Here is a 16,530-nt window from a genome sequence, read left to right as displayed (position 1 = left end):
AACTGGAAACAGTGGGATAACTATCTTGTTCACTTCTCTGAGGTCGATCACGAACCTGTACACAGGTGGCTGTGAAGGATCGGTACGCTTTAAAATCGGTAAGACTGGACTGTTACAAACATTTCCTGTTGTTTCTTCGATGACGTCTTTATCAATCAGGTCATAAACAATCGTCAATAACGCCTTTTCACATTCGCTAGATATTTTGTTTTGGGGAATACGTGGCAACCTAACGTTGGCTTTCAACGTTATGACATACGGTGCTATCTGCAAACGACCTACATCATTAGAACCATTAGCCCAGAGTACATCAGGAAGACACGACAATTCAGTTGCAATATTTTCTTTTGACACATACATTGGAGAAACGACTTTCTTACCTAAAGTAAGCTGTACTCCCTATGGTGAACAGTACAAAGTCGCATATAACCTTTTTAGCAAATCCAAACCTAACAAATTTTCACCGCAACCTGTGGTAAGAATGAGGGGTGCCTCTAATTCGCATGGGCCAATAGAAAGAGATACAGGACTGGAGATCGGGTTTCTAACAGGGGCGCCAGAGAAACCTACTGAAACATTCATTTCGCCAGACAAAGGTGCGCCAGGAAGTTTCGAGTGCATGATAGAACTTTTTGTAGCACCAGTATCCAGCAGAAATGGCTCTGACACTCCTGAGGCGATCACCTCGACATAAGGTCCATTCTGATCTACTGGAACTGAAACAACTCCCTCTCTTTGTCCATGGCTGTCCTAGCAATCGTTACCCTCATATTCATGTTCGGTGTAATAGTCGTCAGCATAATACTGAGCTGACCTGGTCGACGCATTATTCTGTTGGTCGAAGCTGTTCATCGAATTCTGAGGCGGAAAAGAAGTTGTATTCTGCGTGAAATTTCCACGGCCCCTACCTCTAGGGGCATGTTGAACACCTCTTCCCCTTACACCTGAAGCACCGCTCAGACGTCGAGCAAGAGCCGGACAATTACTTTTAAAGTGACCCTCTTCCTTGCAATACGCACATTGATTCGGGCCATAAGCAATACGCTGATGGGAAAACTCGTTTCCTTGCGCGTTTCTCGAATACTGCTGTTGTGGTTGATAATTGGGCTGACTAGTCGTACGAGGCGGATAAGCTTGCTGGAGTAGAACTTTAGTTTTTAAATCTTTCGTCTTTTTGTCGACTTTATCTAGCTCGTCTTTGCGCCTATTTTCATAGTACTGGGCTGTAGCTAAAATTTGAGCTGACGTAGAGACAGCCCAAGCACTCTCTGAATCTTTCAGTTTTGTACACAGTTCAGGGATTAAATTATGTACGAACTTGTTTACAAACAATCTTTGGCCACCCTCGGTAGCCATATCCTGACCACTATGATCGGTGAAAGTCTCCTCAAATCTTGTGAAAAAGTCAGACACATTCTCATCTTTCTTCTGCTTGGACGCAGATAGCTTGTCCCAGTTTACGCGTACCTCAGGCATTATCGTTTTCATGTACGCGATAATTCTACCGGGAAGTTCAGCTATTAACGGCTCAGGTTTAGAACCACCAATTTGTCTAGCATCGATAGCGGCAATGTTCGCCCATGAGTCACCTAGTTCTTGGTCATGGTTCGTATGACGTATTTTGCTCCATAGAGGATGTGGAACAACGTTCCCGAACAACATGTCTATGTCTGCTAAATTCATTATACATGAGCTTGCAGTTTGCGATAATTCCTTATAATACCCAGTCGGGTTTTTACGAGGATCAGGCAATGTCTGCTTGAGTGCTAAGACATCGGATCTTTTCCAGGGGACATGTACCCATACACGCTGGAAATGAGGCAGAATTGGCGGTACTACATTCGCGTCGCCTTCCCTCCAAACCGGGGGAACCTCTCTCATGGGGTACTGTCTCGCTCTTTTCCCGTCTGGTGCATCGTCTTCATGACATGATCTAGAGACGTTTCCTTTACTCCTATAAGAGAGCAATAACTCTATTGCTTTCTCAACATCTGCACCTACAATCATACCTTCATAGAACTTAAAGCGTGTACGCCATAGTTCGTTCATGGTGTATTTGGGATCATTTGTCTTTACATCTTCGCCTAGATATACACACATTTCTTCGAATACGTATCTCTGAGTGGGTGCATTCCATTGACGGAAAACTTCCATAACAGACTGAACATCATATCTAACAGTATCCGTAATCCATTGGCGTGCTAATTCATTCAGCACTCGTCTTTTCTCGTAATCAGGCAGTTGACTACGTAACTGTCTATCTTCTGTTTTAGTGGTCGTTCTAGGCGACCTGAAGAAAGGTGAAAGCAGACCAGTGACGGTACCTGTCACTCTTTGTCTAATAGAAGGAGAAGCTTGCGGAGGAGCAAGTGCATCGGAAAAAACAAGCTGAGGCAAAGAAGAAGTAGAGGCAATAGTAGAGGAAGTTGAAACAGTGACAGACGTAGTATCATAGGGAACAGTTGGAGCTGTAGGCAAAGTGGTAGTAGTAGATGGAGTATGTAGCAAAGATGGCGGCCTTTGAGAAGGTTGCGCCGGAGAAGTAGGAACCAGCTGAAGAGTAGCTGGCGTGTGTGCAAGAGCTGTGTTTCGTGCGCCGGGGCGTGGTATAGAAAAATGCTTTGGTAGTGCAGTAGCGTCTAACGCATACGGTGGAGGTGAGCTTAATAAGTGGGACATTAATGGATCTTTCTCGGATCTTTCCTCTTGACCTTGTCCCTTATTTGGTAACATCGGGTAGCATTTATCTACTGCTAGTTTCTTGCTCCTAAGTATTTGTTCGCTTTCTTGCTCTTCCTCGTTATCCCTGTATGCAACGGCAGCTTGCACCATTGACATACCTCTTTTATTCCTTTTTGCTAACTTTATTTCTTTCTGTTTGGCTTCTTTGCGCCATAAGCGAAAAGAGTCAAACATCGCCGGCCGGGCTTTTCTCTTAAATAATTTGACCTCTAGGTTATCTAATATTTCTGAGTCGAAACTACCATATTGGGGCCATTTTAAAACACCATCCTTGCGGGTGTATTTTATCCACACTTCATTATATGTGATAGGACCTACGCCGTGCTTTACATAGAGCTCGTATGTTGGAGTTCCAATCGGAGGAACCGGACAGGAATCCTCTAATCGGGAGTCCTTACTATAACCAAGACAAAACAAGTTTCCAAGTCTGCTAAAACCAGGCATCTTTGCTCACTAGTCTAGCTCCAAACTTCAAAGGATTATCTGTTACGATATTTCTCGTGAATACACAAGTCCTTCGGCTTTGGGGCTTGCAAGTACCAAATCAAGGCGTATCTCAAGGATACCAAAAACTAAGGACAAACTAAGGACTGGGAGACGCTCCACTTATACTTAACTGAAGTATTTGAAGATCGGTGACGTCGCTAGAAGACTCGTCTATCGTTTCGCTCTACCAAGGATCACTGGGTCCAAAACAAGGCGATAGTCAGGGCAGCAGTCCTTCGTAGCCGTCGGGACGCGGGGAACCTCGCAGCAAAGACCTTCGGAACCACGTCGACATACAGGGGTCGCTGAAGTGGCTGGCCGTCCTCCGGAATTTTCACACGAAGCTCCTCACGAACATCTGGCTTGGACAGTCGCCGCTTGATACCGCCCCACGTTGGGCGCCAACTGAGGTAACGGGTTTTTAGGAACCCGTTTGGTGCCAGGGGATAACACCCGAAGACCTCTGAGTTCTCCCTGTTCCGGACCACAGAAACACGGAGTCTTCTAGTCGAGTCAGAGATCAAGTTTTATTGATAGCTACCAAGTAACAGGTGTCCTAGAAGCACGACAAACACGGGTCATGTGTTCTCAGGAGACTGTTCGTTTTTACAGAACCAGCCTTCTCCTTATATACAAAAATAATAGCTGCAAGCAAGAATTCTTGAGTTTACGATATGGCTATACACATATTTCTACAAAAATACAAAAGAGCGAAGTCATGTAGGCAAGCCCGTATTTTAGATGTCCAATTCGTGATAGATTACCTAGCCAGGCCCGGAACTCCCATCAGATATCGGTGAAGCCCCAATAAAAGAAGGCACCTCCTAGTCATAAAACTGGCCATAAACAGGGAGCGTGGACAGGTGTGTATGTGTGTAGAAAACATGATCTGTGCGCGGTGAATGGTTTATGGTATGTTGTACATTGATGCTATCGGGTTTGGCCACTGGGCGAGGAGCTGCCTAAACAGGTTTGGCTGGAGGCAAGGGAGTCAGTTGGGACAGGTCAGGGGGAAGTCAGGGAAGGTGGACGTGTCCTTTTAGATCAAGCTCGACCTTTAATTGACTTATCATGAGGGCAAGACACAAGATGGATACCGTTTACAAAATGGAGTCTGGGGGTTGGGACGGAAACTACGATTCAGGGGTGTTAGCATGCCTCGATCATGACGCAAATGCATAGGAATGATGTCCTAATCATTATCGGTTCGTCGACACCAAATTCGTCATGGTACGTTGATGTTTCGGGACACGGATATCGGGCCTCGATACCGGGACAACAGTAGGGTCCAGAATTTCAGAACCACAGCGTGGGCGGAGCGGCGCCGTTATGACGAGACCAGGCCGTCATGAGCACAGCTCAACTGTGACTCATGATGGCCTGGTCTCGTCATGAGCACACAAGGGGTTAAATGGATGACAACAAACTATTGCTAGTCGATTGGTTTAACTCGTTTGTACGATGTTAAATGCAAGTAATGTTATACACTGCTAATAAAAATGCTGTTAGAAAAGGGGTTTCTGGTTGACTAGGGCATGCACTTAAGCCAGGCAGAACCCACCACTCTTGTCAGGGCAAGTAACTTACACACCAAAGATAGGGAAACATCCTTTACAACGCAACTTTTACCAAGCAGTGCCTTTACGACGCAACTTTTACAACGCGAACCATTACAACGCATTGTGCTGGGGAGCGCTCTAGGATAGGGAATAGGTTTAATGTACTATCCAACACCTTCCCTACTATCCACGGGGACTGGAGTTGGAATAGTAAATTAAACTATTCACTATCCAGCGCCCCAAAGCACTATGCGTTGTAATGGTATGCGTTGTAAAACTTGCGATGTAAAGGTAGGCGTTGTAAAAGTATGCGTTGTAACGTCATACATCCCCAAAGATAACCTGTGCTCCCCTTCTGGTAGCTTGGTGCAGAGCAGGCAGGCTTATCATCGGAGGCAGTGTATAAAGCATTTGCGCAACACACTCGAACACTATGAATATATCACAAAAGAGACTCCACACCAGATTATATAAAAATATAGTATATTGTACATAACATAGACCAAAACAACATGAATCATAATTACTGTTAATACTTCTGCAAATACTGAGATAGTACTCTTTATCCTGAACCATGCAAGGCAAAATCAACACATATTATAACAGTAGTGCAGGAAATGCAGCAGAAATGCACATCAATAACAGTAAGTGACCAGGTATCCAGGAACATCTGCAGTCCTACTAGAAAGGTTACGGTAATCACTTTGAGCTAACTGGGATGAGTGCATTAGCAGAGCGCGCGGGGACATTGGCGTTTTAATTAGGCTCTTTAGAGATGTTTTTGAATGTATCCATCGACTCAGTTAGTCCTCCTTATCCTGACCAAAACAATAACACAACATCAACACTCATATCAGTACTCTTGGAGACATGTCAAGTTTAACAAATATCCCCTTGAATGCCTAAAATAACCACTGGGTGTAGAAAGCACTTGCGCTGCTATTAGAATTGTTATGGTAGTTTCCTTTGTCAGAAAAAAGACTACATTTAATGGCAAATGTGTAGGCCATTACACGGACCTCGCAGGTCTCACATGCAAGTCGCACTACCTTTTGGAGGGTTGGGACCTCTTAGGGAAATCCCGCCTCATCGCACCGTACTTTGCTGTAGTTGCAGGGAGGTCGGTGGGCCTCAGCAGCCGGGAACCGCTTTTATGGGCTTCCCTCTGGGCAGGCGGGGCAAGGCGATGCTGACGTGTCTCTGTATCCAGTGCAACGTGGTTCTGACGTGGTGCGGCTCGGAGGCTCAGTGCACCTGACCTGGGCAGCACAAGTCTTGGATGGAGCACAGACGGCTTGAGCAAGGGACAAGCTGGTGCCCAAAAGACACCTTAATCCTACAGCAACTCTTCAATGGACACAGCAGTTCCGGTGGGAGTCACCTTCTGGCGCTGCGTCAAAAGGGCACAATTCAGGGCACTGGGTTCTGATGGCAAAGCTGGCATTCAAACCAGTGCCTCTAGTCCCAGCAACATGTGGGAGCCAGGCAGAAGGGGGAACACTTACACGTCAGTCACCCAATATGCGGTCGGGCATGGCTGATCACAGTCAGGCGACTGGCTCACAGGTCCCACTGCCAGTTATAGGTTGGTCAGTGAAATCCCTTTTTTTAACTACCTGAGGTTCCAGAAGAATGGGGGCAAGCCAATAAGACCCTGGAGAGCACCAGCAGGGCACCAGAGCAGAGAGCATGCAGCAGGCCGGCACATAAAGGCAGTTTGCCAAGACAATGTCCCTATTGTAGCCCAGCAATAAGAAGGCACCAGGCCAGCACAACAATGCAGGCAGCCCAAATGGCGGTTCCTCTTGGCAGTACAGCAGTCCTCTGGCAATGTACAGTCTATACATCCAGCAGCATCTGGGTACAAGTCTGCGCAGTGTAGGAAAAAATGGGGTCAGAGCCCGTATACTTGCACTCAAAAATGTTTTTGTTCAAGGGGTGACTTCAAATCAACCCTTAGAAGTGCCCAACAATTTATTTTAACCCAGCACTGACTCCGACGAACAGTAGGGGATGAATCAGCTGTTTATGTGAGAGCAGGGCACAATCTATACAAATGTAAAGGGTGAACAACCTCTCCCTCAACCATCCCAGGAAGACCATCAGTATGCATATCAATACAGATGTAACTTCTGTCACACCCAGCCTTTCCTATATGGTGGCTTTCTAGAAAGTATGCACCAAGTGTAGCAGTCACCTAGCTCAGATGTGTATTGGAGTCAGGCTGCAAAGCACAGTCATAAGCACAGATAAATGCCCACTTTCTAAAAGTGGCAGTTCTAAAATAGTAACGTCAAATCTAACTACACCAGTAAGCTGGATTTATCATCACTATTCTAAACATACCAAACATGGCCATGCTACTCCTTTCTGATCAGGAATTACCACTTAAAAGTATATAAAGGAATTCCAAAGGATAGCCTATGAGAAGAGTAGGCCTCACAGCAGTGAAAATGGAAATAGGTTGTTTGTCACTACCAGGACATGCCATACATAAAGGTACCTGTCCTACCTTTTACTTACATAGCACCCTGCCCATAGGGCTATCCTAGTCCAACTTTAGGGGTGACCTATGTTAAATAAAAGGGTAATTTAGGGCTTGGCAAGTCATTTTAAGTCACAGTGGTAGTACACTGCATACATAGACCCTGCAGTGGCAAGTCTGGGACAAGTTTAAAAGGCTACTTCTGTGGGTGGCACAAGCAGTGCTGCAGGCTCACTTGTAACATTTAATTTGCAGGACCTGGGTATATGAGATACCACTTTACAAGGAACTTATAAGTAAATCACATGTGCCAACAGAGCACATGCACTTTAGCACTGGTAAAGTGCCCAGAGTGCTAAAGCCGATAACATGAAGGTAAAAAAATAGGCAGAGGAAGGCAAAAAGTTTGGGAATAACCCGGCAGAAAGGGCCAGATCCCACAAATGCAATAAAAAACAATTAAAAAAACATATAAGGAGATCATGCCTTGGAAATCTTAGGGGTCCCCACAAAGCTTCGGAGATTTTGGATATGCACATAAATTCTCAAAGTCAGAGACAATTTTGTGAGGCTCTCTAACATATCCTAAAAATTCGACATGCTTTTGGATTTCACTTTTATTTATAACCAAGTTATACACATTTATGACTGGATCATTGGAAAATGGAATAGAGCAAGATAGCTGAGTCTTGCTTTATGCTCAAGAGGCAGTATGATGATTAATTCCCTATCTTGAAAGCCCTGCATTGACTCTTGGAGAAAACAAATATTTAATTCACCATCCTTGGCACCAGAAATTAGGCTTTCTATGGAAAATGTCACACTATCTGAAAACGTTCAAACCGCACCACTCCTACCAGAGACTTCAGCACAAAACACACCGGCCGAATCTGAAAACACGAAGTAGGACAGAAAAAGTGCAGTAGAAGGGCACTACATCTTAAGACACAGAGGCCCTGAAACAAGCAGCCCCAACCCCTGTGGAGTAAAATTGAACTGTCAAAGAATCAGGAAGAGGTTTTTAAACAAGTACTTGACTCTAAGGGGCTGATTAGGATGGCGTTGGAACAGCCACCAACAGCCTGTCGGTGGCGGTCCCAACACCATCGGTGACTGTATCACCGCCCACCACATTACGATGGCGGGCGGATGTATGACGCTCATTTCTGACCGCCACGCATCCGACTGGCTCAAGGAGCCCATTGGTGCATCGGAGGGAGCCACAATCCCTACAATGGTGGCGGTGCCCGCCAGGTACCGCCGGAGAGATTATGATGTCCCTCCCCGCTGGCCATTTCATGGAGGTTTACCCACCATTAAAAGGCTGTCGGAAAGTGACATTGGGAGCCCCTGGTGGGGCCCCCTTACCTCCTGGCCCTCAGTCATGGAACCTGGGGGGCACTACATATCCCTACACCATGTGGCAGGCATTGCATGGTGCCTGCCACGTAGTGCCGGGATATGTGCTGAGTCCCGTTTTTGCATTGCGGTGTGTGTTGCAGCCAGTAGCACCCGCTGCCGTGCAAAACATAGGCATTGCGACCGCCACCACGGCGGTCGCATCCTAATGCCTATGGTAGGGCCGTTAACACCCTGTCGGTTGGTCCAGTCTCCTATATGAAGTCGGTCGGATTAAAGTCCGACTGCCATCATAATCAGACCCAATTCCTGATTAAATGGACCATCTCATTTAAAGGAGGAAGAGTCCCCAGCACATTCTCTGAATGACTGGATAGCCTTAACCCCTTCGGGGCTGATGACGAGCTGGGCTCGTCATGGCGTAGCCTCCTCGCACGCTGATGACGAGCCCAGCTCGTCATGAGCCCCACCCTCGGGGGAAGCGCCAGCGCTCCCCCCGAGTCTGCCCGATTGTGTTCGTTTCTGCGGGGATGGCAGGGGAAGACCTTCCCCTGCCTCCCCCCGCCCTCCCCGCCCGCGTCATCAATGACGTCAGCGCGCGAGGCGCGCTGACGTCACCGGAGGTTCCTTTTGTTTACCGACGCGCAGGGAAGCCATTTGCTTCCTGCGCGTCGTGTTTGAAACAGGTTCGTTTTGTGGCTGGGGCGGGGGAGATTGCGTTTAAACTTCTAACGAGGGAAAGGAAAGGCTTTTCCTTTCCCTCGATGGCACTTTAGAGGTTTCCTGCTGCACGATCGTGCGATCGTGCAGCAGGAATGTTAGGGATTTTTTTTTTTTGTTTATTGATCAATTTCGTAGTTCGGGGAGCGGCCCCTTGGGGAAGGGTCGCTCCCCTTGTTGGGGGAACATTATCTCTGAAGTCTTCTCTTGGCTGCAATGTTGTTGAAAGGCCGTTTTTTGTACAAAAATGCTGATGGGGGTCATTTATAAAGTAAAATGATAGTGCTCATTGTAATGAAGGATGCAAGTGCCTCTGTCCTTCATTACTATACTGATGTGTGTTTCTGAAGTGGCTAAAAAACACACCTGTCCTGCGTAGGCAAAGCTCACTAGTGTTTTTGGGCTCATGAATGTTTATTTGTGTTTGTGCTGCAATTCGAACACATGCTTTGCCTCCAGTGACCATGTGTGTGTTACTATGCCATCGCTGCAATGTGCGAAGGGGTCCCTTGAGTGAGCTGTCCATCATAGTGGGAAGTTTACAAATGTTTTTGGGCTGATGATTGTTTTCCTGAGTTTGTGCTGCAACTCGAGCGCCATCTTTGTCTCCAGTGACCATGTGTGCGTTACTATGCAATTGCACAGATGTTCGCAGGGGTCCCTTGTGTAATCTGTCCATCATAGTGGAAAGGTCAAAATTGTTTTTGGGCTGATGAATGTGTTTCTGATTTTGTGCTGCAACTCGATCACCTGCTTTGTCACTAGTGACCTTTGTGTGTGTTATTATGCCATTGCACCGATGTGCGCAGGGGTCCCTTGAGTGAGCTGTCCATCGTAGTGGGAAGCTCACAAATGTTTTTGGGCTGATGATTGTTTTCCTGAATTTGTGCTGCAACTCGAGCGCCATCTTTGTCTGCAGTGTCCAAGTGTGCTTTACTATGCAATCACACAGATGTGCGCAGGGGTCCCTTGTGTGAGCTGTCCATCGTAGTGGGAAGCTCAGAAATGTTTTTGGGCTGATGATTGTTTTCCTGAATTTGTGCTGCAACTCGAGCGCCATCTTTGTCTGCAGTGTCCAAGTGTGCTTTACTATGTAATCACACAGATGTGCGCAGGGGTCCCTTGTGTGAGCTGTCCATCATAGTGGGAAGGTCACAAATGTTTTTGGGCTGATGATTGTTTTCCTGAATTTGTGCTGCAACTCGAGCGCTTGCTTTGTCTCCAGTGTCCGTGTGTGTTACTATGCCATCCCACCAATGTGTGCACAGGTCCCTTGAGTGAGCTGTCCATCATAGTGGGTAAATTTAGGAAAGATGGTGCACTCCGCTAGTTGGTGGGCGTTGCCAAACGGGGATCTTCTGTGTGAGTTCACATGCCTCTTATGTGTATAAATGGTCAGAGACTGATGAGAGCAGCAGATGGGGAGAAAGAAGCTCCTGGTCATAGGAACTGTTTTAGGATTGCGCTTGTGAAAATCAAGGATGCAAGTGCCTCTGTCCAGCATCGCAGTTAACCACAGTAATTCTGTTGTCCCCCTCCCCATGAGAATCCCTGATGACGTCAGCGCGCACAGCACGCGCCAACATCTTCAGGGATTCCCAGGCGGTCGGGAAGCCATTTGCTTCCTGCGCCTGGAGGTGTTAGGTTGGTTTTGAGATATTTGGGGGGGTTTGCAAAGAGGCATCAGGGGAGAGGTAAGTGAATTTCCTCTCTTCTGATGTCTCTTTGCAGGGCATTTCTGGCTCACGGTCGCGCACAGCATTGCGATTGTGCGGTGGAAATGCCCCCACTAGCACCAGGGATTTTATTTTAGATTGTAGGAAGTGACCCATTGGGCAAGGGTCGCTTTCAGGTGGGTCGGATTTTAAATTTAGATTTTCTGGCCTCCCCCCCCGGTGGGCAAATCAACCCGTACTTTTGTCCGTTTTGCCCTTTTTGATGGCCCATCTGTGTGGATGTGATTTTGGGGGTAAATTTGTGTATTGTTTATTCATTTGTTATGTTGTTTGTGAAATGTAGTATTAAATTATTTTTTTTCTTCTTTGTTTTTGATCCAGGCTTTTGCTGTTTGTATTGGTGTAGGTTGTGGTTCGGTTAATGCTGGTTTTGCAGCTTGTGTAGTTGCATGTGCTTGGTAAGTAAATGTTTTTTGTACTATTTTTCCTAGATAAATGTGTTTTTATGAAAAGTGAAGTTATTGCTGTTTGTGTGGCTTTGTGTTTCTTGATTGTTAACTTTTTTTTGTATTGCTGCTTGATGTGTACTTTGTCTAATCTATACTTTTTTTTTCTTTCCAATGGGATTTCCTTTCTTTTTGCTGTGTTTCAGCAGAGTAGGTGCTGGTGAGTATTCTTATATTTGGTTAGATTTGAATTGTTTTTGAGTGTATTGATTTTTGTGTGAAGACTCTACCTTGTTTACTTCTTACTTTGCACAGTGTAGGTTGTTGTTCACTTGTGTGTGTAGTCTTCTTGATTTGTAAGGATAATGGCTGCTCGCAGGATTACTGCTAAGCAGGTTGTTAGTTTGCTTTTTGAGTCTTCCTCTGACCATGGTCCAGACACTGACTCCGATTCGGAGCATGAGGTAGGTGCAGAAGATTCAGGCAGTGAGTTTTCTCTTCGCATGGTATCATCGGATGATGATTCTTCTTCTAGTGCTGATGAAGTGCCTGTGGTAGAGAGGGACATTGATGTGCCGGTAGAGAGGCAAGAGCCATGTGAGCGGCAGCCTAGGTCCTCAAGGTTTCCCTTTTTTTCTCGTCGGGAACAGGCAAGTGTGGTAAAGGCTGCGCCCAAAAGGTTTCACATTGCTGTGGTGCGCCAAAGGTTATCTGGTGCTGCTAGTCTTCCCGTTGTAGAGCAGCATGAGGCATCTGGTGCTGCTAGTCTTTCTGTTGTTGTTGAGCAGCAAGTGGCATCTGGGGATGCGAGTTCTTCTGTTGATGTTGAGATGCAAGAGGCAGCTGGGGATGTGAGTTCTCCTGTTGGTGAAGAGAAGCAAAATGTATCTGGGGATGCTAGTATTCCTGTTGGTGTAGTGATGCAAGAGGCATCTAGGGATGCTAGTGTTCCCGTTGATGTAGTGCAGCAAGAGGCATCTGGCCTGCAGGCTAGGGTGGCTTCTTCTCCTCATGTTAGTGATGACGTCTGGGTTGCCCCTGGCATGGTGCAGCCGGAATTGCCAGACTTCACTGGTGTTCCAGGGTGTAGAGTGAATACTGACAATTTTTTGCCAATTCAATTTTTTCAGTTGTTTTTTGACGATGAGTTTTTGCTGGAGATTGTGGAGCAAACTAATTTGTATGCAGAGCAGTATTTGAGGGACCACAGTGCCAGCCTTAAGCCCCATTCTAGAGCTACCCATTGGTCTCCCACATATGTTGAAGAGATGAAGAAGTTTTTGGGATTAACTTTTTTGATGGGCTTGCTAAGGAAGCCATCAATGTCTTCTTATTGGTCCACTAGTCCCTTGATGGCAACATCTATATTTCCAGCAGTTATGACTCGTGATCGATATATGCTTCTTCTTCGCATGATGCATTTTGTTGATAATGATTTAGCGTTGCCACGCGATCACCTGATTGTGACCGTCTTTTTAAGATTCGGCCTGTCCTTGATCACTTTGTTGATCGTTTTCCTGAGATGTTTGCACCTGGAAGAGAAATAGCTGTGGACGAGTCTTTGGTATTGTTCAAGGGCCGCTTGGTTTTTAGGCAATACATTCCTAGTAAGAGGGCACGCTATGGCATCAAACTGTATATGCTGTGTGACAGTGAGACTGGATATGTTTATAATTTCAGGGTGTACACCGGTAAGGATTCCAGCATTAACACTTCTGCTTGTCCGTCCACTTTTGGAGTGACTGAGAAAATTGTGTGGGAACTAGGTAGACGATTATTTAACAAAGGCCACCATTTATATGTAGATAACTTCTACACTAGTGTGCGTTTGTTCAAGGAGTTGGCCAAAGTGGGCACTGTTGCATGTGGCACGATGCGCAGTAACCGGAAAGGTTTCCCAATAGAACTTGTTTGCAAAAGGCTTGTGCGGGGACAGTCTACTGCATTGCGATGTGGGAAGCTTCTAGCTGTGAAGTTTTCAGACAGGAGAGATGTTTACATGCTGACTACTATCCATGACGAAAGCACTGAAGCTCTGCCAGTTCGGGGTGAGACTGCTGAAGTGCGTAAACCTGTGTGCATTTTAGACTATAATAGGCACATGGGTGGTGTTGACAGAGTAGATCAGTGGTTGGAACCTTATGCTGCTCTTCGAAAGGCTTACGTTTGGTACAAGAAGTTGGCTATCCATCTTTTCCACTTGGCATCCTTTAATGCTTTTGTTGTTTTCCAGAAATCTTGTCCTGAGTCAAAGATGCCTTTTGTTAAGTTTCAGGAGACTATAATAGGCAGCCTTGTACTAGTGGAACAGGCAAGTGTGCCAAGATTTGGAGTGGTGGAGGAAGTGGCTAGACTGAAAGATCGCCACTTTCCAGAATACATTCCTCCCACAACTGCAAAAGACAATCCCACTAAAAGATGTAGAGTCTGTTGGCGAAGAGAAGTGCGGAGGGAGTCTCGTATGCACTGTCCTGACTGTCCTTCAAATCCTGGATTGTGTGTGCCAGCTTGTTTTAAATCGTACCACACACAAAAGAAGTTTTGGGAGTTTCATTGAGCTTGTAAGTGTACTGTCTGGTCTGTTTTCTGTAATATTTTTTAGTTTGCTTTTAGGTTTGCATTAGTGCAAAGCATTTAGTTTTTGAATTTGTGTTAGCAGATTTGTAGGTTTCTACATTTGATTTGTGGTATTTCTTTAAAAAATTCTAATTTCGATGGTGGTGTGTGCAGGATTGTGCTTGGATTGTTGGTGTGCGTGGACTGGCGCTTGGCTGGTGGTGTGCGTGGTCTGGTGCTTGGCTGGTATAGTGCATGGATTGGAGTTGTGCTGGGGGGGTGAGTGGATTTTTGCTTGGCTGGCGGAGTGCATGGTTAGGTGCTTGGCTGGTGGTGTGAGTGGATGGCGCTTGGCTGGTGGTGTGCGTGGTCTGGTGCTTGGCTGGCATAGTGCATGGATTGGAGTTGTGCTGGGGGGGTGAGTGGATTTTTGCTTGGCTGGCGGAGTGCATGGTTAGGTGCTTGGCTGGTGGTGTGAGTGGATGGCGCTTGGCTGGTGGTGTGCGTGGTCTGGTGCTTGGCTGGCATAGTGCATGGATTGGAGTTGTGCTGGGGGGGGTGAGTGGATTTTTGCTTGGCTGGCGGAGTGCATGGTTAGGTGCTTGGCTGGTAGTGTGAGTGGATGGCGCTTGGCTGGTGGTGTGCGTGGTCTGGTGCTTGGCTGGCATAGTGCATGGATTGGAGTTGTGCTGGGGGGGTGAGTGGATTTTTGCTTGGCTGGCGGAGTGCATGGTTAGGTGCTTGGCTGGTGGTGTGAGTGGATGGCGCTTGGCTGGTGGTGTGCGTGGTCTGGTGCTTGGCTGGCATAGTGCATGGATTGGAGTTGTGCTGGGGGGGTGCGTGGATTTTTGCTTGGCTGGCGGAGTGTATGGTTAGGTGCTTGGCTGGCGGTGTGAGTGGAGTGGTGCTTGGCTGGCGGTGTGTGTGGAGTGGTGCTTGGCTGGCGGCGTGTGTGGAGTGGTGCTTGGATGGTGTTGTGTTTGTGGAGTGGCGCTTGGCTGGTGGTGTGCGTGGAGTGATGCTTGGCTGGCGGTGTGTGTGGAGTGGTGCTTGGCTGGTGTTGTGTTTGTGGAGTGGCGCTTGGCTGGTGGTGTGCGTGGAGTGATGCTTGGCTGGTGGTGTGTGTGGAGTGGTAGTTGGCTGTCGGTGTGCGCTGAGTGGTGTTTGGCTGGCAGTGTGCATGGTCTGGTGCTTGGATGGTGGTGTGGGTGGACTGGCGCTCGGCAGGCGGTGTGTGAGTAGTTACTTTCTGTTGGTCAATACACACACTGCTAGTTGAGTGACACTCCACACAGTCCATCATTTTGTGTAGTTGCAGTGTCAGAAATGTGGGCGTGTGAAAGTGATGGGCCCTTGAATGGCGCTGTTTGCTGGTGTGAGTGTTGAAATGTGATGGGTCCGCGGCTGGCGGTGTGAATGTTTTGTATGTGTCATGCGTACGAAAGGTGTATGAATGGCCTGTAAAGAGGTTGGTGCCTTGACGTGGCTTTACAGCTCACGAGCTGTGAGTCAGTGGTTCAGTTTATCATACTTTCAATTATACGCAGTGTATTTCATTTTTGATGAAATTACTTGCGTATCCAATTGTATGTACTGAATCATCACTCACGCTCAAGCCAAATCCAACCAGTATGTGTGTGTGCTTGCGGATTAGATGGGTGTGCAGTAATAATTGTTTTTTTTCTCTTTCTGCAGTAGGGTGTACCTTGCCCCTTATTGTGATTGTTGTTATGTGTTGCTTTTCCATTCGGATGGTGTCAATGGTCTGTTTTGTATCAGGTATGAAAGGTGCGTGAATGGCCTGTAAAACGGTTGGTGCCTTGTCGTGGCTTTACAGCTCACGAGTTGCGAGTCACTGGTTCAGTTTTTATGCATTTATTTATTGACAGAGCATTTCATTTTTTTGAAATATCTTGTTAATAAAATTTTATGTACTGAACCATCACTCGCCCTCGTGCCAAATCCAACCTGTATGTGTGTGTCTTTGAGGAATAGATAGCTGTGCTTGAATGTTTGACTTTTGAGTAACTCTGTTAAGGTGTGGTATCCTTTTACTCGGGAGAACAAGGGGAACGCAGGGTAGTAGGATTTTTTTGCCGGCACGGCGATCCCACGCCAAAATGTTTGGAAAAGTGCTATTTTTACCTATTTTTAAGGTTTGCAAAGAGTTCTGGGTAGGAAAATATTGGGGGACCCACACATGCCATACCTCCCTGGACTCTCCCGGGTGTCTAGTTTTCAGAACTGTTTGGGTTTGCTACTTTCCAAAGAATACCACCCAGCCCCGGGCCAAAAACTCAGGTGCCCCCCCCCCCCCAAAATCAAAGTTATATTGCTTCAGGGTATTTTATATTCACCACTGTTAGATTTGGACCTTTTCCTGTTGCAGCCACTATGGCTATCCACGCAAGTGAGGTACCTTTTTTTGGGAGACCTGGGGGAACGCTGGGTGGGAGGTAATTTGTGTGAGACCAGTGATGCCACGCTTTCCCAGACTACAA

The sequence above is a fragment of the Lissotriton helveticus genome, chromosome 2_1 (assembly GCF_964261635.1).
Source record: "Lissotriton helveticus chromosome 2_1, aLisHel1.1, whole genome shotgun sequence".
Taxonomy (NCBI): Eukaryota; Metazoa; Chordata; class Amphibia; order Caudata; family Salamandridae; genus Lissotriton; species Lissotriton helveticus.
This window is presented reverse-complemented; position numbering follows the sequence as displayed.